Here is a 23700-nt window from a genome sequence, read left to right as displayed (position 1 = left end):
TCTCTTATCTCAAAGATCTCTAACTCCTTAGCCAAAGATCTTATTTTTCAAGATCTATTCCTTCAAGATCTGACTTCTCCAAGCAAAGACAGCACCCTTCTCCACTTAATCTTGACAACATGTCCAATATTTTGAAGAAACTTTGCAAGGGAAGTAGTGGATCAAGTGGAGGAAAGGAGCCAACAAGGGAAAAAGGGAAACAAGCAACAAAAGGCAAAGGAAAGAGGATCGCACGCGACGAAGGTAACGACAATGAATTCAATATCATTTTTAGGAATGTAGATCATAAGTCTAGATTTGAAATTCTTGTCAATAGAAAGATTGTGTGTACACGTTATATAGACTCAACTATTTTAGACATGTTAGGAATTAGAGATGATGTAGACTGGATGATTGGGTTTCTAGATTGGAATGACATCATGTACACACATCTACCTACATATCCTCGTATCATACTGGAGTTTTTAAGTTCATTAGATGTCCACTTTTCCAATGAAGATGATTATGTTGGTAAAATTACTTTTAGATTAATGAATCAAGAATTTCAGAGGATATTTAGTGATTTCAACAATTATTTTGGATTGTCTACCGGTAACTCTCGTAGGTTTGATTCTAAATTTAATTGGAATCATTTTTGGAGTTCGATTACTGGATTAGATCAGCCTTATGAGCCCTCTAGACTTAAAGCTTCTCACATGCAAAACCCTATCTTTAGGTACTTATACCGTGTCATGAGTAAAACTATTTTTGATAGGGGGGAAAGTGGTGGAGTCATTAAGAAAGTAGAGCTTTATGTTTTATGGGCTATGTTACATAAGGTTGACTTTGATTTTGGTTTTCATTTTTTGCAAACCTTGGTGAGAGTCGGGAGGGCATCCTCGGGATCAATTATTTTTGGTGGTTTGATTACTCAAATAGCTATTAATTTGGAGCTTGATCTAGATGGGTTGGGAGTCATCCATAGCAATGACATGATAGACATTGATGCATGTCTTACTATGAAAATAATTTGTCGGGATGAGAATGGTTTTGCTTTTCCTAGGAGAAATAGTTTTCCTTTACCTCTTCCTTATCTCGAGCGAACTTCAGTTCGCAACCCAGCTAATTGGGTAATCACTGATGTAGACCTCAAGAATGTTCCTTCCATATCTGGAGACACAGAGTCACACCTTGAGCCCTCGTCATCTGGACACCCGTAGCCTTCCGGACATTCGGAACCTGCTAGGCACTCTTTTGCCTATGGTATGGGTTCCTCCATATTTGATTTTTCTAATTTTCTTGCATTTTTAGACTCACTTCATGAGAAGCAAAATGATATTGATCAAGCTAGAATGAGGGATTTTATGCAGAACATGAGTATTACTAGCCAACAAGTAGATGCTCTCTATGAATATCATAGAGTCCTGAGTGAAGCTCAAGGTTTCCTATTGGTCAACCACGTAGACCTCCTTTCCCTCGTCCACCTCCTCCACCATTTTGATTTCATCGGGACAATGAAAAGTTTAAGTCTGGGGAGGGGGGGGGGGGGTGATTTGCAACTTGAAAATTTTTCTGCAATTTTTGCATTCTCTGTTTTTGTTTTGCATTTGTTTCACTTGGATTGTTTTTGATAGTCACTTGACTGTCTTTTGGAAAAAAGTTTTGTGGCATCCCCATTGAAGAAAACATCAATCCTCACTTTTATGCTTACTTGTTCAAAAGCAAATTGTTAGCACGCACTTTATCTTGATTCATGATATTGTAAATGATGCTATTATGTTTAGTGTACCTCTTTTCTCTATCTTGAGTAGCATGATGTGAGCTAAGTATCATTTAGAAATAAGTTTGAGTTTTGGCTTAACCTTAAGGATCTTACCTTCACTTCACTTTACTTAAACTTTAATAGTTGATATCATTGAAATAGTCATGATTCATCCTATTTGTTTAGTACTTGGTTTTCATGGTGATTTCTCAAACTTCATTTTGGTTACTGGATAAGGCTCGAATCTTGAAAAGCTCATTTGAAAAAAATCAAAATATCCCAACTTATGTGCCTATGAGCTTTTGTATTTAAGTGTTGCACAATGCAATCACTTAATGTTAAAAAGGTGCATGAAAAAAGTGATCGAAGAAAAAAAAAGTGAAATGAAAAAAAAAATATTGAAAAAGGGATATAAAAAACAGTTGTTGTGAGTAGAAACTAGCTAGTCACCCCTTTGAGATCGAGTTAGGTTATTAGGGAAATGACTCCTATGGTTCTCCTGATATCGAGCACGCCTTTGAGACCTTGGGTTGATTGAGAAATATGAACCAAGTGTGTGGCAGGTAATTGTCTATCACCGAAAATATTAGGAACTCAATTAGATGATGACTTGACTAGGACATGGATTGAAAACTTGAAGAGTTTGGGTTACTTTACACTGTGCACAAGATACTTATGCTTAAGCCATACTTGAGTTGTTTCCATGATCATGCTCATCAATGAAACTTTTTGATAGAGTTAGGAAAGTGCATTAGGGATTATGATGCATTATTGAATACATGAATCTTGATTGAGGCATTTTGCTTAAGGACAAGCAAAAGTTTAAGTCTGGGGGTGTGATGTGCGTAGACTTTATACACTTGTTTAGCATGTTTTGACGCACATTCTTATGTTTTATACATGCTTTGTCTATACACTTTCATGTTCCTTGCTTTACTTTTAGCATAAATACTTTTCTTTGTTCGAAGATCTGCTCTTGTGCGTTTTATACTTTCAGGAGTCGAATTTGGAGAAGAATTGATGTCCGTGGCTGATTCTACAACCAAACGGAGGAGAACGACCTTGGCAATGAGTGCCGCACGGCCTTGTAAAGGGGAATGATGCCGACCGTGTGGTGATGAGGGGTCGTGCAACAACAACAGCAAAGGGGAGTGTCCTGGCCGTGTAAAGTTACATGGTCGTGCCACCTTTCTCCAGCCAGCCAGTGCACAGCCGTGTATAATTACACGTTCATGTAGTCCTTCCAGTGACCAAGATTGCCCAGGCCATGTGGCTTCACACGGCCGTGTAGCCTTTCCAGAGCCAAAAATTGGCATGGCCATGTGTGTCACACGACCGTGCAACACATCCAGAGACGAGCATTGGCAAGGCCGTGTGGTTTCACACGGCAGTGTAAGAAAGCAGATGTGGAACATGGCACGGCCGTGTGAGGATCACACGACTGTGTGACCCTGGCCTAGAGGAGGATTGCCCTAGTCGTGTGGATCTCACACGGCCGTGTCCTGGGCCGTGTGGCGCCCAAATTGCCTCCTCTATATATAGAGCTTCTTCCCTTTTGAAAGGGGAGGCTCTCCCTTTGGGAAGAGGGGTTCTTGGGTGAGATTCCAGCAATTCGGAAGGTGATTTCTATCCAAGATTCGACTCCAAGGGCGGAAGATTGGTTCTGAAGATCACTCATCGTATCGAGATAAGCTTTCCTTTCTATTTCTTTGATTTGGATTGGAATGTCTTGGATCTTCTTGTCTTCGACCCTTTCCCCATTCTTTATGGAGTAGATTTCTTGTTCTAGGAAGGAGGGAGTATTTGTGATGTAATTCAATGTAAGATTCAATGGATTTGCCATCTTCTTGATTCAAGGATATTGCTATGTTTTGTATCAATCAATCTTGTATTGGATTGTTGTGGTTTGTGCCTAATTCCCATTCTTGATTGGTTGCTTGTATCTCTTGTGGAATCTTGTAGAGGGATTCACTAAATCGTATGATTGAGGGGTATCGTGACAAGGCTGCCCCGCTAATGGACCTTCTAGGGGATTACCTTTAGGGGTAAAACAAGAACTTATAAAGAAGTAGGACGGATTGATGTGCTTAATTCTATATCTTAATGTGAATTGATTGTGATGCGTTTTTATGTCGTATGACCAAGGGGCGTCGTAACAGGGCTGCCCCGCTAACAGACTTCGTAGGGATCATTACTCTTTAATTTTTTAAGACTTAGATGTGAGTTCTTGATCGGTATCTTCTACAGAAGATAGTTGGTGACTTCTTACAAACACATTGCAATTGAGGGCAAGGTTTGGTAGATTGCATTACATCAATGAATATCACAAAGAAACCAAAACTCCTAGAATCTTTATAAAACTAGATTTCTGCATTTAACCCTTACCTCTAATTTTGGTTGTAAATGATCTTGTAATCGTTTATTTAGCTAATTCACCTTGAGAGGTCTCTAGTGATTACAACCAGTTCATGTGGATATGATATCTTTTATTATTACTGACGACGTAACCGTACACTTGCAGTGCGTAACACCAGGCAGGTTACTCCTTAAGGTCCCCGATCAACTAGTGCTGAGCAGAGGAAACACGATCGAAGGGAGAATTGATTTGTTTATTCAAGAAGATGTACGCTTTTTTTGAAGGATGGATGCCTGCACTTCTCCATTATATTCAAAAACTAAATGAAATAGATGGATGAATTACAGGCGTACTTGTTAAGCTCTATATTGTTGCAAGTGATTTGCACTCCGAGATCACTTGAGATTCCTTCCTTCTGCGTCTTGGAGATAATAAGAGCCCGAAGCAAGCTTCTGTATGATTTTGTATGGTCCTCCCCATTGTGGTGTCAATTTACTAACATCTCCCACGGGCTTGATGTGTTTCCATATTAGATCCCCTACTTGGAAGAATCAGGGGATGACTCTTTTATTGTAGTTTTGCCTCATTCGTTGTCGGTATGATATAAGGCGAGTTGCTACCTTGTCCCGAACTTCTTCTATCAGATCAAGCTCCATAAGATGCTGACTTGCATTATCCTCATCATATAATTGCCTTCGATCAGATTCCACCTCAACTTCAATGGGGACTACTGCTTCACCACCATATACTAACTGAAATGGTGTTATTCCCGTAGCTTCCCGTGGAGTGGTACGATATACCCATAACACGCTAGGTAACTCATCTACCCAGCTACCACCAATATGCTCTAATTTAATTTTGAGTGCTCTGATAATTTCTCTGTTAGTTACTTCCACTTCCCCATTGCTCTGTGGATATGCCACAGAGGTGAATGCTTGTGAGATACCATATCCTGCGCACCATTCTCTGATTATTTCTCCTTGAAATTGTCTCCCATTATCATAAACTAATTTATATGGAATACCAAATCTGCAAATAATGTGCTGCCATAAGAACTTAATAACTGCGTTTTCAGTTATTCTTGCCAACGGTTCAGCTTCCACCCACTTTAAGAAATAATCCACAATCACCAATAGAAACCTTCTCTGTGTAGTCGCCAAGGGAAATGAGCTTACTATATCCATACCCCATTGATCAAAAGGACAAGAAACTATCAAAGTTCTCAATAGCTGGGTAGGATGATGTGAGATATTTTGATGCTTTTGACAAGACATGCATGTTCTTACAAGTTGAGCTGCATCTTCCTGTAGAGTAGATCAGAAATATCCTGCTAATAATATTTTACGAGCTAGAGATTTTCCTCCGAGGTGGCTACCACATGAGCCCTGATGAACTTCTTGTAGAATATATTGTATGTCTTCTGGTCCAACGCATATGAGTAGAGGGCTAGAGAAAGCCCTCTTATAAAGATGATCACTCACTAAAGTGTATCGAGCGACCCTCTTCTTAAAGACTCTAGCTTGGTCTTCATCCACTGGCAGAACTCTCTGTTGCAAGAATAGTATAATCGGTGTCCTCCAATCACCCTATATTTCTACATCGGTCTGCCTCTCAATATAAGATACCAGTACTGTTTGTTCTACAGGCTGGTCCAAGTTCCAGGGTATTATTGCTGAAGCTAATTTAGCTAATTCATCCGCTACCTGATTCTCTGATCGAGGAATCTTTTGTATATTTACTTCTTGAAATTCAGCCCTTAGTTTACCAAATGCTTCTGCATATAGCTTGAGTCGGTCATTACTGATTTCAAAGTTACCTGTTAACTGTTGTGCTGCCAATTGAGAATCAGAATAAATACACACCCGAGCAGCTCCTACATGCCGAGCAGCTTGTAAATCGGCTATCAATATTTCATATTCTGCTTCATTATTAGTGGCCCTGTAATTCAGTTGGACAGAAAGTTGAACCTCATCTTCTCTTGGAGATATAAGAATAATTCCAATTCCACTGCCCTGTCTAGTAGAAGACTCATCCACATAAATTTTCCAGATTTCTTCTTCTTCTGGATATTGTACTTTTGTTATAAAATCCGCTAGAGCTTGTGCTTTAGTTGCTGAACGGGGCTGATATTGTATGGCATACTCACTGAGTTTAGTCATCCATTTGATTAACCGCCCAGATGCCTCTGGATTGAGAAGCACTCGGCCAAGAGTACTATTGGTTAATAATATGACTGCATGCGACAAGAAGTAAGGACGTAATCTTCTAGCTGTTAACACCAATGTATAAGCTAATTTTTCGAGTGTAGTATATCTACACTCGGCTCCTTTTAATAAATGGCTTGAAAAGTCCACTGGTCATTTCTCTTTACCCTCCTGCCTCACCAACACTGAGCCCGCAGCGTGCTCATTTGTTGAAAGATAAACCCACAAAGTCTCTCCTACTACAGGTTTAGCTAAGACAAGTAGGGTTGACAAATAATCTTTTAACTCCTGGAATGCCTTGTCACATTCCTCATCCCATTGAAATTTAGTGGCCTTCTGGAATATCTTGAAGAAATAAAAGCTTCGGTCGGCCAATTGAGAGATGAAACGAGACAAAGTAGTGATCCGACCGGTCAATCTCTGGGCTTCTTTCATGTTGCGTGGAGGTTCTATATCCTGGAGTGCTCGAACCTTGCTAGGATTTGCTTCTATCCCTCGCTCTGTCACCATATAGCCCAGGAACTTACCACTTTTAGCTCCAAACAAACATTTGCAAGGGTTGGGCTTGAGTCCATACTGCTATAAGGTTCTGCAAGTTTCTTCTATATCCTTGCATAAATCACTAGCCTAAAGAGATTTAATTAATATGCCATCTACATATATCTCCATATTTCTTCCAATCTGTTTTTGGAAAACTTTGTTCATAAGCCTCTGATAAGTTGCCCCTGCATTTTTTAATCCGAAAGGCATAACATTATAACAATAAGTACATTCAGCTATAATAAAACTAACATTTTCTTGATCATCCTTAGTAAGAGGGACCTGATGATAGCCTTGATAGGCATCCAGCATACAAATATATTCACAACCAATTGTAGAATCCACTACTTGATCAATGCGAGGCAAGGGATAGTAGTCTTTCAGGCAAGCTTTATTGAGATCCCGAAAATCAATACATACTCGCCACTTGTTTCTTGGTTTAGAGACCAGGACAATATTCGCTAACCAACTAGGGAATTATACTTCCCAAACATATCCTACCTCCATTAGTTTATCCACCTCTTCTTTAATGATCTGATTTTGATCAGTTCCAAAATCCCTCTTATTTTGCTTAACAGGCCGAGCATCTGGATATATGTGTAACGAGTGCTCCATCACGAGCAGGGAGACACCTATGACTTCCTTGGGGGTCCATGCAAACACATCGCTATTTCGCACCAAGCATTGTATCAGCTCAGTCTTAAGTAGAGGATCCAAATCAGCAACCACATAAGTCATAGCTTCTGGTCGCCCGGCCTGTATTTGTATTTCTTCTTTCTCTTCATATATTAGACCGGGCAGTCTTTCCTGAACAGCATTGACTTCCATTCTTTGAGTTTTGCGAGCAATGTTGGCTTCTATCCTGATGATCTACATGTAACATTTTCGTGCTAATAACTGATCTCCGCGAACTTCTCCTACTTGGACGTCAACAGGAAACTTCACCTTCTGGCATAAAGTAGAAACGACCATCCAAAATTCATTCAAGGTCGACCGACCCAGTATGACATTATAAGCAGAAGGTGCATCTACTACCATGAAATAAGATCTCCTGGTTCTCATTAGAGGTTCCTCCCATAAAGATATAGTCAACTTTATTTGTCGGAGCGGCTGTACTTCATTGCCCGTGAAACCATAGAGAGGAGTCACCATGGGATGAAGCTCACTCGGATCTATCTGCAATTGATTAAAAGCTTTTTTTTTTTGAAGATAATGTTAATAGAACTACCAGTATCAATGAAGGTATGAGAAATATTGTAATTAGCTATAATAACTTTGATTATTAGCATATCATCATGAGGTACTTCTACCCCCTCCAGATCTTTAGGTCCGAAACTAATCTTCGATCCTGCTGCTCTTTCCATGTTGCATCCCACTGCATGGATTTGTAATCGTCGAGCGTACGATTTCCTTACCCAGTTTGAATCACCATCAGTAGGTCCGCCCATTATCATATTGATGTTACCTCGGACAACATTGCTTCGATTCTTCTCTTGCCAAGCAGTTGTTAGCTCAGGCTGTGTTTGTTCGGGCACTCGAGCTAGCACGGCCGGTAACTATAACACTCCCTATTGTGGTTCGGTCACGCGATATTCCAGCTTGAGCGGACTATTTTGCCTTGGATATGGTTGCCGGTTAGGAGATCGTCGAAGATACCGAGCACTATTCGTCCGCTGGTTCTTCAGAGCAAAATAATTTTCTGTATAATGAGTACCTGACATATAATAAGTACACCACCTTCTTGGGATTTCTTGTGGCATCTCCACATGTTGTACTGCTTGGGGTCTAAGTTCAGGTTGGCGATGTGGAGGAGGAGCTACACGAGGTCCCCTAGGTGGATGAACAGGAGTTGTGGATCGATCATTAGTTAGAGTCAAGAAAGGTACAACATTCTCCTTCTTGCGAGCAGCTTGGGCCTCTTCAACATTAATAAATTCAGTAGCCCACTCAATTAATAAATCAAAATTAGTCGAAGAATTTTGCACTAAGTCCTTAAAGAAATCATTATCATTGAGTCCTTGAGAGAAGACACTTACCAAAATTTCAGTAGTAGCATTAGGAACATCAATAGCTACTTGATTAAACATTTTAATATATGCTCTAATACTCTCTTTTGGCTCCTGTTTAATAGAGAAAAGACTCCAAGGAGTTTTATTATACCTTCTATTGCTAGAAAAATGATAAAGAAATATTTTGCAGAAATCCTTGGAACGTCTAATAGAGTTATCCGGTAATCTCTTGAACCATCTTGTGCTGCACCCCCAAATGTGATGAGGAATATCCTACATTTCACACCATCAATAAATTGTGTAAAGCAGTATTCTCAAATTTAAGAAGATGATCTTCTGGATCAATAGTTCCAGAATACTCTCCAGTATTTAAATTCTGGTAGTATTTTGGCAGTGGATCATCAAGAACCCTCTGAGAGAAAGGAGTAACAATTCTCTCAGGGGAGCTATCACTGGTCACCATCTTCCCTTTGCATTTTTCTTTTATCGGTGCTTCACCAGAGGGCTCCTGAAGCACCGATTTTTATCCTCCTTGCTCCATAGGGGTACGGAAGAATGCTCAGGGATGTCGAGTAGGGGAACCAGGAGCAGGAGTTATGTAAGCAAGATCATCTTCTTCTATACCTCTATTTTTCTGGTGATCAGTAGTCAAAATTACTGGGTTTGCTGCTACTGACAAGGTACCTCTAGTATTCGCTTGTTGTTGTTGTTGTAATCCCTTTTGTACCCTTGCATTGATGAGTAACTCCAAATCTTCTTGAGTTAAGGTGGCATTATTGAGTTTTCCAGCGTCCTCCATCACGTCGTCTCAGATTCAGGTGAAAGTTCCCACAGACGACGCCAAATTTGATCTTGTCTAAAAGCTATGAGATGAAGTGCTGAGCACGGTGAGGCGATGACTTCGAGGAAGAATAACAATCATAGATTTGAGAAAACCAAAGAAGATCTGGAAGAAACTCCGATGAAGAAAGCACCACCAAGAAAATCGTAGATAAATGCTCCAAGGGGTGATCTCTCCTCCTGCGCACTATGAGACCAACCAATAAAGCATTAGTGATCTAAGACCGGGGTGGGAATCCCTGGCTAGGCCCTCCGATGCTCAAGTTAGTTATCTCACTCAAGGAAGAAGAATGAAGGAAGAAGAACAGTGAACTGAAGTGGAACTAAGGTTTGAGTGGTGATGTTGCACGTACCTTGCTAGTGGAGAGGATTCCCCCTTTTATACCACCTCATCTAACCTCCACAGTCATGAGGTGGAGCCCGGTTTGCTAAAGTTTATTAGGAGATGACGTAAGTACAACATGCAATAATAGTTTAAGGAATCTTTTTTGTACCCCGGATGTACCTTGTTTGTCGTTTAGCGTACCTGCAGAAACTTCCAGAAACTATTTCCCGCTAGATTAGTTAAGTTATCATACGATCACATATTATTCTCATATTACTCATATATCATATGTATTGAGTTAATCACTTAAGTCCATTCTATATATATTAAGAATACCCATTACTATACTAATCTCGACCGGCTATGTTCAAGAGATCTAATTCATACTCGGTCGATTCTTAATGTTAGACCAGGCATTTATTTCCTAGCGTTTGTGAGTGCTTGCATTCGGTCAGCCTTTACACAGCCGGGTGAATATAGAGAATGTCATAAGGCTATTTACCTTTGTTCTTGACTAATCCCTTAAACTCGACCGGGATTTGCCTACTAAGCATATATGAACAATTATACTTGGTCTACCTCTTCTCGGCGGATAATATACTAAAAACCATATGAGGCTAAATGCCTTTACGCTTGGTCGATCCTCCACGCTCAGTCGGACTTTACCTGCCGAGCGTGTACAAATATTTTCACTTAACTCCCTCCTTGCTTGGTTGATAATATGTTTCAACCTGCATAAGACTAAATGCCTTTATACTTGGCCAGTCCGGTCGGTCCTTTACTCTCGGCTAGTCTTAACCTATCGGGCGTATACAAATGCTCTTGTTTGATCGGCCTTCCTTTGGTCGGCTGTATGCTGAGAGCTACATAAGGATAAACACCTTTGTGCTCGGCCGGTCATTGACTCTCACCCGGTCTTAACCTACCGGGCGTATACGAACACTCTTGTTCGATCGACCTTCCTTTGGTCGATTGTATGCTGAGAGTTACATAAGGCTAAATGCCTTTATACGTGGTCGGTTCCCTATGCGCAGCCAGTTTTCACTTGCTGTACGTATAGAAACACTTTCGCTATATCGGAATTCTCTCGGTCCACCATATGTCGTACCAGGTTGAGTGCCGCTTCACTCAGCCAGGCTTTAACTGTCGAGCGACTCGTTACACTCGGTCGGGCTTTGCTTGCCAAGCGTATAGCTATATCCTCATCTTGCTCTGTCTGACTTATTATATTTATCTCACTTCCCTTATCCTTCTATCCTCCTTCTCCTTACTACAAAGAATCCACCTATCATAACCCGTATTAGCATCCAAGCGCCTAAACCCTTCTAGGTGCCCCGATCAGAGCTATAAATACAGCACTTATCCCAGTAGGTAAACACAACACTTATAAATGATCTTTCTTTTATTTAGCTTTGTAATTGAATGCTTCAACTACTGGAAGAGACTTCTCCGCCTGAAGGAGATTTTTAGTGAGCTTTAACTTTCTTGAATTAGCAATCCCCTGATTGCAAACCAAGTAAAATCTCTATGTCTCTTTCTCTTTATTAATTAGTTTCTCAATTCCCTTTATGCAAGTGTTTATTCTAATCGAGCTATAAGATTGAGATAGGTAATTTGTATTTTTTTTTTTATTGTGCAGGCTATTCACCCCCTCTAATCGGCCGCCAAGGGACCAACAAATACTAATTGTTTAGTCAATCGAACTTACAGCCTCCTTCAACTAGACTTGAGGGGAAAGTTTGTAATACGGTGATAAAGAGGGCCCCCACCAAAGATGGGTCAAAGCAAGGAAGAACGACTGACGTGGAGGTCAAAGTCAAAATAGTCAAAAGCACATGACCACAGATCAGGCGAGGTTGGCCAAACAAGCCTTCAGATGAACCAAAGTTAGCATATCTCACCGTCTCCTTTTGGAAGTTTATATCACTAAAAACAGAGCATGTCCAGTATACAAATCGTACTTTAGAAGCTTCCAGTCTATCACGTTAGAGATTTGTGTGCTCGCTTAAAGAAATGTGTTAGAGACACTTTTTGACTTATCTTTTCCTAAAATACTTTAGAAAACGTGTCATATGCTACAGTGACACTATAAAAAGGAGTTTCCATCCACAGGCGAAGGCATGCGATACTGATTCGGTGGTAAAAGGGAGGGGGGCCCCGACCGGAGGTCAAAGTGGTCAACACCCGGCAGACGTTCGACCGGACGAATTATCTTCCTGACTAGCAGGAGGAGCGGCCAACCCGACATTTCGACAGCTCGGCCTGACGCCAAGTTTCCGACACTCATAAGATAAGTAGGAAGAAGCGGAAGCCGAGCGGCCATCCCGCTCGGCTAACAGCAGAAATAGCATGAATAGTAGACACAGCATCCGGCCGAGCGGGAGTCCGCTTGGAAGGCGGTAGCTGATGTAGCCTTCGCTCGGCTCGGGAAAGGCATTAGCCAAGTGGGCCATCCGTGCGGACCGATAAAGGATAGAGAGAGCCGATGACGATATCCTCCTAGGAACTAGTGTCGCCGACAGGAGGCATGGTCCGCGGCAGGGGTCAGCAGTATGGTCAGACAGAGAATCGTACGGTGGAAGCTTCCATCGCTGCGTCAAAGATATGTTCGCGCTGTTGAGGTATGGCGACAGGCGCGCTTTCCTGATACATCCATTTCAGGTATGCTTTGATGACTGTGCATGCCTCGAGAAGTGTACATGCGCCTCTGGGAAGCCCTATATAAGGACCCCCAGACTTCTACGGAGGTATGCTCACTAAGATACTGTAGCTACAGTTCTCGTTTCATTTTTGTCTATTCCTTTCTGCCGGAGATTTGACTTGAGCGTCGGAGGGCCATCGCCGGGGAACCCCTCCTCGGTTCGGCGCTATGTTTGTAGGTTCCCGGCAGTAGAGAATCCACGTCTTCGAAGTCTTCGACCAGCCAGCAAGAGCGCCACATCCCCAGCCTCCATCGACTCAGCACTCGGACAAGATCAGATACTTTACTATTTAACACGCTCATTGCTAAAGGTTTCATACTATTCTTCTCCACTGAGCTAAGAACCGACTTAAGCGTTGGAGGGTCAACGTCAGAAACCCCTTCCTGGCCCGGCACTAACGCTCCCAGTTTTGAAGAACAGCGAGGAGTGTTCATCCAATCAACCGCAGAGCCACGTGTCCAACCTACCATCTTCTCCGCTTTTGGACAGGATCAACGTACATTTTAAAATGATTAAGAGGATCTAACCCACATGTTTAAAATTCATTCAGTCTAAATCCTCATGATTTTATTTTTAGACTTTATCCAAGAAATCTCATACCAATGGAGATATCTTTTCCTTATAAATCCATGATCTTTCCCATGTGTTTTAATGTGGCACTTTATTTACAACCTTGCAACCCAACAATCCCCCTCAAACGAAGGACCACAGGCTCCCTAATGTATGATCCTCAACCCACCAAGTCTTCCTGCCCCTCGGTTCACTCGACCTACTAGGACTTCCTTGCCTAGCCACAGCTAGGACTTCCTGCCTGGTATCTGGTCCTCTTAATACGGACATGGGAGCCCCCACTTCTTTCATTCAAGGTTAATATTCTACCCACATGATTCGATTGAACCATGACTCTTGTGCACAGTCGACGATTAGTCCTTCTGACAGTCCAGCTCTTATACCAATTGTTAGGATCAAAAGGAATTTAGATATCTTCACAATGATATGGTATTTTCCACTTTAGGTCAAACCCCTCATGATTTTATTTTTAGGTTTTACCCAAAATATCTAATACTAATGGAGATATCTTTTCCTTATAAACTCATGATCTTTCTCATATGTTTTCAATATGAAACTTTATTTACAACCTTACAACCCAACACATCTAGGATAAATCAAGCGCTCGCAACAAACGATCTATCAACCCAACGTTCTTAAATCAATCATTTATTAAAAAAAAATTATCTATTAATTTATCGAAGCTAATATTCAATCGTTAAATATCCGAAAAATTAAAAAGACATTCTACTGTTGCACCATTACCCAACACTCACTTTTGAAGCATATGCTCCATGCCACATCCGATAGACACTTTGGATATATAATCTCTACTTCACCTTAGATCACTTATCCCTGACCACCTCAACCAGATTTAGCCCAAACTGCTTTACCACATGCCGCAACACAACTTCGCCACAAAGTTAGTGTCAAAGGTTAAATTGCACCCATCCACCTTGCACAATCAGGACAATTTGCTCATCGTTCAACAAAATTCTATTGGACTCTTGATTGATTGATCATATCTAACTAGAAACTTTGCCCATTTGCGACCGAAGGCATACTTCAAACGAACTAAACCCATTGCTCCACTCAAATTGGCTGAACTCCTGTCAACTTAATATCTTCTTTAGCCAATTTCTCCAAGGTCAAAGCTAGAGTTTTATAGCAACAATAACTCAACCTTGACACTATCCGCCACTGTTTATGCTTGAAGTTAACCTAGATTATACTTTTCAACCACCTTAATCCACCTTTCTTGAAAACAAGTCTTGAACAAAAGAGTTCTGTCCATCCTGTTTATAGATCTAAATCTGTCACAATGACACAGAGATGTATATGCTTCAGTAGTCAGATCATTCAAACCATAAACTTGTTGCAAAGCCACCAAAATTCACAACTACCAAAGTGAAAAATATGAACAGGAGACACATCAATAAAGCATAAAAAAAATTATTCTAATTATTCTAACTAAACACTAATCTAAATGGAAATTCACCCAGTAGTAGGTTTCAGTTTTCGGCCTCCAATTCAGAATCGGAGTTGGGGACTAAATCTTGACTTTGCAGACCCGTTTGTGCATTTCGAGACTCAGCAGTGCCTGGTTCGTGGATGTGCGCTGGACTGATGATATCCTTCAAAACCTTGTTTGCTGAAACATATTCACATAGTAAACCTCCAGTCAATAGTGCTCCAAAACAATTAGATAATAGAGCAAATGAAAAGCAGTAGTTGAAAAGGTGCGCTTGTGAACACACCATGTCAAATGAAAGTTCTAACAAATACAATACTATGACATTGGTTACAAAATCCACAAAGATAATTCCCTGCTCAGGTTACAGTTTAGGGTTTAGGTAAATCACATATGCAATGTAAATCAACTAAGATGACCCTCGGAAGATAAAATGCAATTGTCAACTTGCAGTTGTTTGACATCTGATGCATGATGGTAGAAAGCCATAAATGCTATGTAGGGTTAAATTGTTAGTTGAACTATAATTAGCTACAATACTTGGAACAAATAAGATTCTTGGAAGAGACCCAAAATAGTTAATCATTCAACACCCTTTGCTACCATGAAAGCAATCGAAAATTTGCAGTTGTTTGACATCTAATACATGTGATAGAGAGACATGAACACCATTTAAGTTTATTATTTGTTTGTCAAATTAGTATTAGCTATAATACTTGGAACATGGAAATCCACAGAGTCTCCCAAATAGATAGTCACTCGATATACTTATCTGTCAAGAAAGCAATGAAATACAAATTAACCTTTTTTTTTTTGGCGTTACTTCTGTTTGCAAAAAAAAAAGTACAACTGAGACAACACAACTACCTGTGATTGTGTAAATTACTGAAAATGGGTGAATCACCATAAGAGAATTTTTCAAAATTTTTGAAAATTTTCTGAGAATTTTTCGGAGACCGTATGATGTAGGTTACAGGGATAAAAATTGAGTCCCAGGAAATCCTGTTTAGGCTACCCCATTTAAGTGAGGAAAAGTTTGATTTCTTTTCATTTTTATTTTTCTTTTTCTTTATTTTATTTTTCTACCGTTTTCTTTACCCCCGCGCCTCCTCCTCTCCCGATTTCCCCCGACGCCGTGCCCTAACCGCCCTTCCCAACCGGCGCCGCAAAACTGCCTTCTCCTCTTACCCTTTTTGCTCCCGCGACACCAAACCTTTCCTCTTCCTCTTCTGCCCAACGTCGTCTAAGCCCTAGCCATCTTCTCGATCGTGCCTTCTCCACCCGACGACGTCGCCAACCGTAATGCCGCCAGCCTCCTCCACGTCGTGCTCTAGCCGGAAGCCGACTGCCACAACCCGATCTCTCTGCGCACCGGCACCGTGTGTCCATCGTGTTGTGCCCTAGTTCCCGATTCGTGGTCGCCGCCGCACGGAGCATCGCCAACCATCTCTAGAGATTTCTTGTTCGCGTGCCCTAGATTTCCTCTTACTACCGGATCCGAACAAAGCAGCAAGGATGGTGTCAGGAAGGTGCCACGGTCCTGATCGTTTGGTGCCACTGTTGCTTGCTGTCATTGCTTGAGAAGAAGGTCAGCAGCAACTCCTAGTTCCGGTCACTATATTCCCAAGGCACGCGTCTCCGGCAGTGACTCAACAACCGAATATACAAATTTGGGTGAGTTTTGGATTGAGGTAAATGCATTGTTGTTAGTATAAATGTATTATGTTTGGAATAAATCTAATGGTATGATTAGGGTTAAGACAATTAACCCTAGTTAATCGTTGGAAATAATTTAGGTAGGGTTAATGCTATATGATTAGGGCTTTCCCTAATCAAGGATTGGATATTTTATTTAGCTGATTGATTCATATGCATTTAGCTAAATAAAATATATATTAATTGATGCAGGATTCTGATTTGAGACAAGCGTCTTGACGACGGATTGATTGATAGGACCTTTCTATTGGAGGCGGGTACCTTGACTTATCTTTGATAATGTCATGTTGATATGTTTAGTAGGTTATAACCTTTAGTAATAATTATGTTCGTTCTTGTTTTGGTATGTCACTACCGGACACCTGTTACATGCTTGTTTGCTCACCTGTTATGTATTTTATGTTAGTACCTACATGATTATATATATGCTCATAGAGGTAGTGACATACCATGCCTTATTATGTTCAGGACCTAAGTTTTTATTTATACCATACCTGACTTGTGTACCTTAGATCTTCGGATCTGACCATTGATGCTAGGGTACACATTTTATATATATATATATATATGGATAGGCTCAGGATATTGACATGCTTAGTGGCATGCATCATCTCGCATGATTGCATGCTGTGCGATAGTCTGCTCCATTATTATCGAGCACATCGCCAGTTACATGGATCTGCACACACCACCACTCATGGGTTAGTGGTATATTCAGGCAGGGTGTGTGGCAGCTATACTCTATTTGGCTGAGCTGACCCACTCTTGGGTAGTGGTGATGCAGCGTGGTAGCCGGCAGACAGATTGCTCTGTTAGGCTCCACTGGGTAGTGGTGACGCAGCGTGGTAGCCGACATGATAGATTTGCTCTGTTTGACTCCGTTAGTCCGCTCATGGGTAGTGTGACGCAACGTGATAGCCGGCAGGGATCCCTCCTCTGGACTGGTTCAGGGAGATGAGAGCATTGAGCTCCCCCACTTATGATTTGGGGTAGGAGGATAGGTGTACTCCGACATCATCCCGTCCACTCGGTCACTCATCAGGAGTAGTGATGGCAGAGTGCACGGTTGTCACAGCCCTACCCACTCGGTCTCACCATCGCATGTGAGACGGCTGACTGGAGAGAAGGGGTGACCAGGACATGTCATTGGCATCATACGCATTGATGCATTTACTGATTGTGTTTGTTGCACTTATATGCTGCATTTGGATGGATGCATATGTTTGACATGCATACAGGATTTATGACACTCTCGGTCTGACGGCCTGACTATTCTGATAGGAGGCCCTGGTGAGTACAGTTTCCTTCAGCTCTTTTCTATTGTGCATTTCCAGCTTTTGTCCAGGAGATTGTACTCCATAGTTATTACTATTTGTTATAGTTTACTATACATGTCAACTAGGTATCTATTGAGTTGTTGAACTCACCCCCGTGGACGCTATCTTTTTCAGGTACCAGGTTGTTTATGGAGTCACTTGGAGTATCCTACCTGTCGGTCCCCACGTCACATCAGAAGACCTGCCTCCGCTTATGTTTATTTCTATTTTGGTATATGGAATTTGTGTATTTAGCTTTGTGTTCCGATTTTGTTTCTGGAGTGTTGTTTTGTTGTGTGGTGTAAGTCTAGCCGGCTAGCAGTCTTCGTTTTTAGTTTGTATGTGTCGTCCATTGTATTTCCGCTGTGTTTGGTGTTAGTGCAGCCGAGTGGGCTGTTAGATTTACATATAACTGCGTGGTTGTGTATATATTCTAGCCGCCTGTGGCTGAGGTATATTGTGTCTGTAGAAATGGTTCAGATTGTCACCCGTACAGGGGAGATGCTGTCGGAATTTCCTCTGACAGGGACTCCTCTAGGGCGTGATAATTTATTTTTTTATTGTAATAACCCGGCCCCTCGACCTCTTGGGCGGCCCAACTGGCGACCCATTTGGCGGCCCCTTGGCGGTCCCTTGTGCGGCCCAACTGGCGACCCCTTATGTCGTCAACCGACGACCCTCGGTCGTGCTGTTACTCACTAGGTCTTCTCACCCCTGGCCAGTAGATTTTTCCCCTCCCCAGGATTCGAACTCTAGACCTCCAGGCCAAATACTAGAGTTTATAAATCCTGGTAGCCACGTCGGTCGACGACCGACGACATAAGGGGTCGCCAGTTAGGCCGCCAGTGAGGCCGCCTAAGGGACTGCCAAGGGGCCTCCAATGGGGCCGTCCGAGGGACCGAGGGGCCGGGTCGTTACAGATTGCGCATCTCACAGCCATAGCCTTTCTGAATTGAATTTCTTGTTGATGGTTGCTAATGAACTTCTCCTAAAAGTTACAAATAGATAAGAGTAATATCATATGACAAGCATTTACAAAGTATTTTCATGAGCAATATGTACTAAGAATGTCATTTTTGGAAAGTTTAATAGACAATGAACAAAAAAAAGCAGATCATGGTTGTCATCATCACATGTAGACTGTTTAATGAAAAATAAAACAAAAGGATAGACTTTTTAATTCACAACAATAAATGGCAGCAGATAAATCAATAGAAGGTATACATCACCCAAGAGATTGATATAAATATAGCATATAAAGTAACCAAAGCCGTTAAGATATCTACGCTTTACATAAGAAGGTTTTTTTTCTACTGTGCACATTCATCAAAATTTATAAAATAAAAAACTGGCTTCCAATAACCTGCAGCCTTTGCAGTTAGAGAGAAGTGAAACTTTACCACCAAGATGGGTTGCAACGAAATGACGTACAATTTCATGGAACAAGGAATTCAGTAGGTGATCAAGTGTCTCTTGACGTTTCTGTAAGAATGGTCGAAGGTATCTTGCATACAAATATTTTGAACCCTGAAAAATGGAAACTAAATCACTTCAGTTATACTTCGAATAAAAAATAGAAGAAAAGTGAAGTGAACCATACAGTTTGTATCCTCTGTGCATTACATGAAGAGCACACAGGAACAAAGTTAACTAAAAAAAATCAGATTTCTCAGAGTAATGTATCAGTGATGCATAAAGCTTAATTGTCCTACTGACCCATGAAATTTTTTGATGGATAACTACACAAGAAAAGAGACGAGGTTATAATAACATAGAAGACAAATTCATGGGCACCTTGCAGATTCTTAACTATAATTAATCCATGTTTGTCCCATCATTTGGCTTATCCCTCCATTGAGGGCTCAATGCCAGGAAAGATCACTACCAATATAAATCAATTGAGTCATTTTTATTAAATTGATTAATATTTTCTTTGGCTCCCCTTCATCCCTTACACCATCCAAGATAATAGGTTTAAGAATCTATTGGTTACTATTGAACATATTCAATCCATCTCAAATTAATTTCCATCATTTTTTCATCTATTGGAGTTGTATCTAATTACACTTGGATATTAGTATTTTTTTTTTGTTTTATCCTTTCTAGTAACTATACAACCATCTTAGCATTTTCAAATATGTAACATTACTATTTTGTACCGAACTACTCAGTACTTTGATCCATAAAATATGAAAGGTGATACAAAACTTTTATAAAACTTTGTTTCAAAGATTTTTCTCAGCAACTCAAGCCTCAAATTTAATCTAATTAATACACTCATCCATTAACAAAATATCTTCTAAAAAAACACACGCCAAAGAGATTTTATTCATCTAGCACCGATGTAAGAGGACAGAGACCTAGAGCTGACTATGCAAACCTACAACTATTGAAAAATATCAAACACCCTAAAGTTCTAACACTAGTAACAACATTATCATGCAATCTTCCATTACTATATATCATTTTATTCTCCAAAACCTACTGCAATATTTGTCAAGGGATAATAAAAGATTTTTCAAAGTAAATTAAAGTCAAATTTAATTAAACTCAAATCTTTCTATCTATTTGTGTTTCCATTAGTTATTTTATTAATTAAATAAGACCTATAGTTGATCTCACAACATGAAACCAAATAGATTCTCATAGATATTTGCGGCATATCTTTCCCTCCTCTCTAACTTTTTCCAAAATTTCACAGTCCAACTCATCTCTATAGCTCCAGAAAATAGAGATAAGAAATACAAAACAAAGATGATCAAGTAATTTATAGGCAAATTGTTCCTCTTTATCTGAAATGTCAGAGTTTTGAACTTCTAGTAAGTAATGGGTCTTCAAGAAAAGGATAATATGTTAAGATGATTAGAGAAGACGTATATGCATTTCTGACCCTCCAAGTAACATCAGTGAAGTTCCAGTTCCATAGGGGATATAAATTAGATGGAACTAGTAAAATGAAAAAGAGCTCAACTGAAGAGCTGAACAGGAACTTTCAGATTCATATATAAAAAAGGAAGCACTAGATTATTTTTAAAAGGCATTTAAACCAATCAATGATCAAATTGAATTAAATGACCAATTATATACTATAGTTTTGTAGCCATTTACACAAACTGTTTATGGAAGTTTATTATGTCGATGCTCCAGAGTACATTATTTGTGGAAGATTAGTCATAAGGTCACTGTTGCTAAATGAGTTCATTTCATTAAAAATTCATATTAGGATATAAATATTTTGTTTAGATTGCTTACATGACCCGATGGAAACTGGAGCCAAACAAGGTAGGCAAACTTAATTTGGTAGTAGAATGGACACCTGAGAAATGAACAGAATAACGAAATTGAATAATCCACTTACAACTGGTGGCAAATATTTCTTTGAACTTAAAAAGGCTGAAAATATTAGTAGCAGACAAAGACGTTAAAGTTAACAATTAATGTTAGACCAATAATTTATAAATTGGGCCTTTTCTAAGGGATTATACTAAATGATTCACAGACACAATTCTTAACAGCTATGAAAACTCAATATAATTTCACACAGTCAAATGTGAGAGAATGAAAAAAACTTCTTAAATGAGAATTCCTGTTATGCTTGCATCAATCATTGGCTACAAAGCTACTGCTGTGGAAAATTCAGATCATAGATAAAAGAATCACAGCATGGATTCAGCCATGCAAACATTTGTTGGAAAAGTAAAAAACAACAAAGTAAGCTAATTATAACCTTGGAAGGCCAATAATTTACAAGGCATCACAATCATGATACGATTCCCAAATTTAAATCTAAAAATCTACATACATACTCAAAGTATAACAGAAGTTGCCTATGAACATTCATATTATGTATGCATCAATCTTTTGCTGAAATGCAACAACTTTGAAAAATTCATATGTCAGATAAAACAATCACACCACAGTTCTGCCATACAATGCATGTGTTGTTGAAACAAAAAAAACCATATAAGCTTATTAAACCCTTGGCAAGCAAATAACTGATATGGAATCTGAAAAACAATCATATCCTTTCCAAGTTTAGGTCTAAGGATCTGCATACATACCCTGAGTGTATCTAATGCATAACATTGCATATCTCTATGCACCAGTTGTTTTCAGTCTGATCCCTCCTTAGACAAGCAGTCTAAGGCTGCATGATCAACAAATATGAGTTTAAGATGAAAGGCGGGACATGATAATAGCACACTGAAGGCTGACATTCCTTTTGCCTAGAGGGTTAGTGGATGTGGGTGATATCCATACAAATCCAGCTGTAGTATTTTCTCTTTGTTGTTTTTGCAGAAATACACCCAATTAACAAAAAATAGAGAAGGAAAGATGAGCAATGCATGAAGTTAAGGTTTCTCAAATTTGCATCATGTATCAAACAAGATGCCAAAATAAAGTTCAAGAGACTAACTGATAACAGCATTTTTGGGAATATCATGAATATTAACAACAATGAATAATTGTCATAAATAAAATTTTTGTTTTAAGAAACTTGCTATATTACGGCAATAGACAAAGAAAATACTATTTTTAAGGCAGAGGAGCATACCAATAGAACCTGGTCAGAGACGACTTCAACAAAGTTAAAGGATTCAAAGAACGTACTTATTATTATATCATGATTAAGAACATATAATTCCATAATATCAGAAATTTTGTTCTCTTATATAGTCAGTATAAAAAAAACTATTTCAAATGATCCTACTCAATACACTCATAGTGTACTAGTGTAATTTTATAGTCTAGATAAACTACCAAATTACACTATAACCAGTCCAATGGTTTGTCCATTCCATCTTGGTTGTGAGCAACTATTTATAATTTATAAGGATCTGATAACATGATCTTCTGTATGTCTCCTCACACCATGTTATTTACAATATAAATTAAATGGATAACTACACTTAGCATAAATATAGGTATTTGGCCAATGAGATTCTTATTTCTAAATAAATGTTTATAAAAAAAATTAGACTTTTAGTATATATTCCAACAAGCTCAAGTGTGTAAAAATTTAAAATAGTACACACAGGAGTTTAGAGAGTTTGGTGACTTGCTGTGGTCGAATTAGTTTGTTGGATGAGTCGACATGATAGAGCTGGTCACTTCAGTTTAGATGACTCTGAGGCCTAATATAGAAGTGGACTTGGAAGGCAAGGATAACACGAGAAGTAAATTTACAAAGTTTAGTGCATTTAAGGTACCGAAGGTTTGACAGGAGGCATTCTTTGAAACGAACTTGAAAACATAAGGTAAGAAGATGACATGTGAAGCAAATTGTTGAGTTTAGTACATCTGAGGTTTCAAAGACATTGTCCCAAAGCAACATGGACTCGTAAACAAGGAAAGATGAGTGTACACGTGGTGAACTCAAGGTCAAAGAGAAGCGTTGACAAATTTGACGAACTTGGATATAATTTTAAGGAGAACAAGTTTATCTTTGTCTCGATCTTAATTTTCTTATTAAAAGAATAAGCTAACCTGATAAAGTAGGTTAACATTGATAGAAATAAATTAATTTAACGACCGTCGTAAGTAAATCAATGATGAAAAGTCAACGAACTGATTGTCCAGATCTGGATCTGGATCTGTATTATGGAAGTCAAAGCATCTACATTTCCCAAGTCTGATACCCTCCTATCCTCCTCATCCTTCTCTTCGAAGCAACGAGCGAGGCAGGTTGCCGAAGCGAAGCGATCTAGACACAAAAGACAGTCGACTGCATGTTTTGGCAGTCAACTGGTAGGTGGAGTTTTCAACCCGTGGCCTATATAATCAAGACTTGGAAGCTTGGTTATCCCTGACGAAATTAGTGGTGGTAAACCCTAATTAGTAGTCTACTAGTCTCAAGAGTCTTGGTTGGTATTGTGGTGAGGTTTCTCCACCCACAAGGAGTGACTTGAGATAGCCGGAGTTTGTCGGGGG

Source organism: Zingiber officinale, chromosome 3A (assembly GCF_018446385.1).
Source record: "Zingiber officinale cultivar Zhangliang chromosome 3A, Zo_v1.1, whole genome shotgun sequence".
NCBI classification, from domain to species: Eukaryota; Viridiplantae; Streptophyta; class Magnoliopsida; order Zingiberales; family Zingiberaceae; genus Zingiber; species Zingiber officinale.
The sequence above is the reverse complement of the archived record's forward strand: the minus strand, read 5'-3'. Positions refer to the sequence as shown.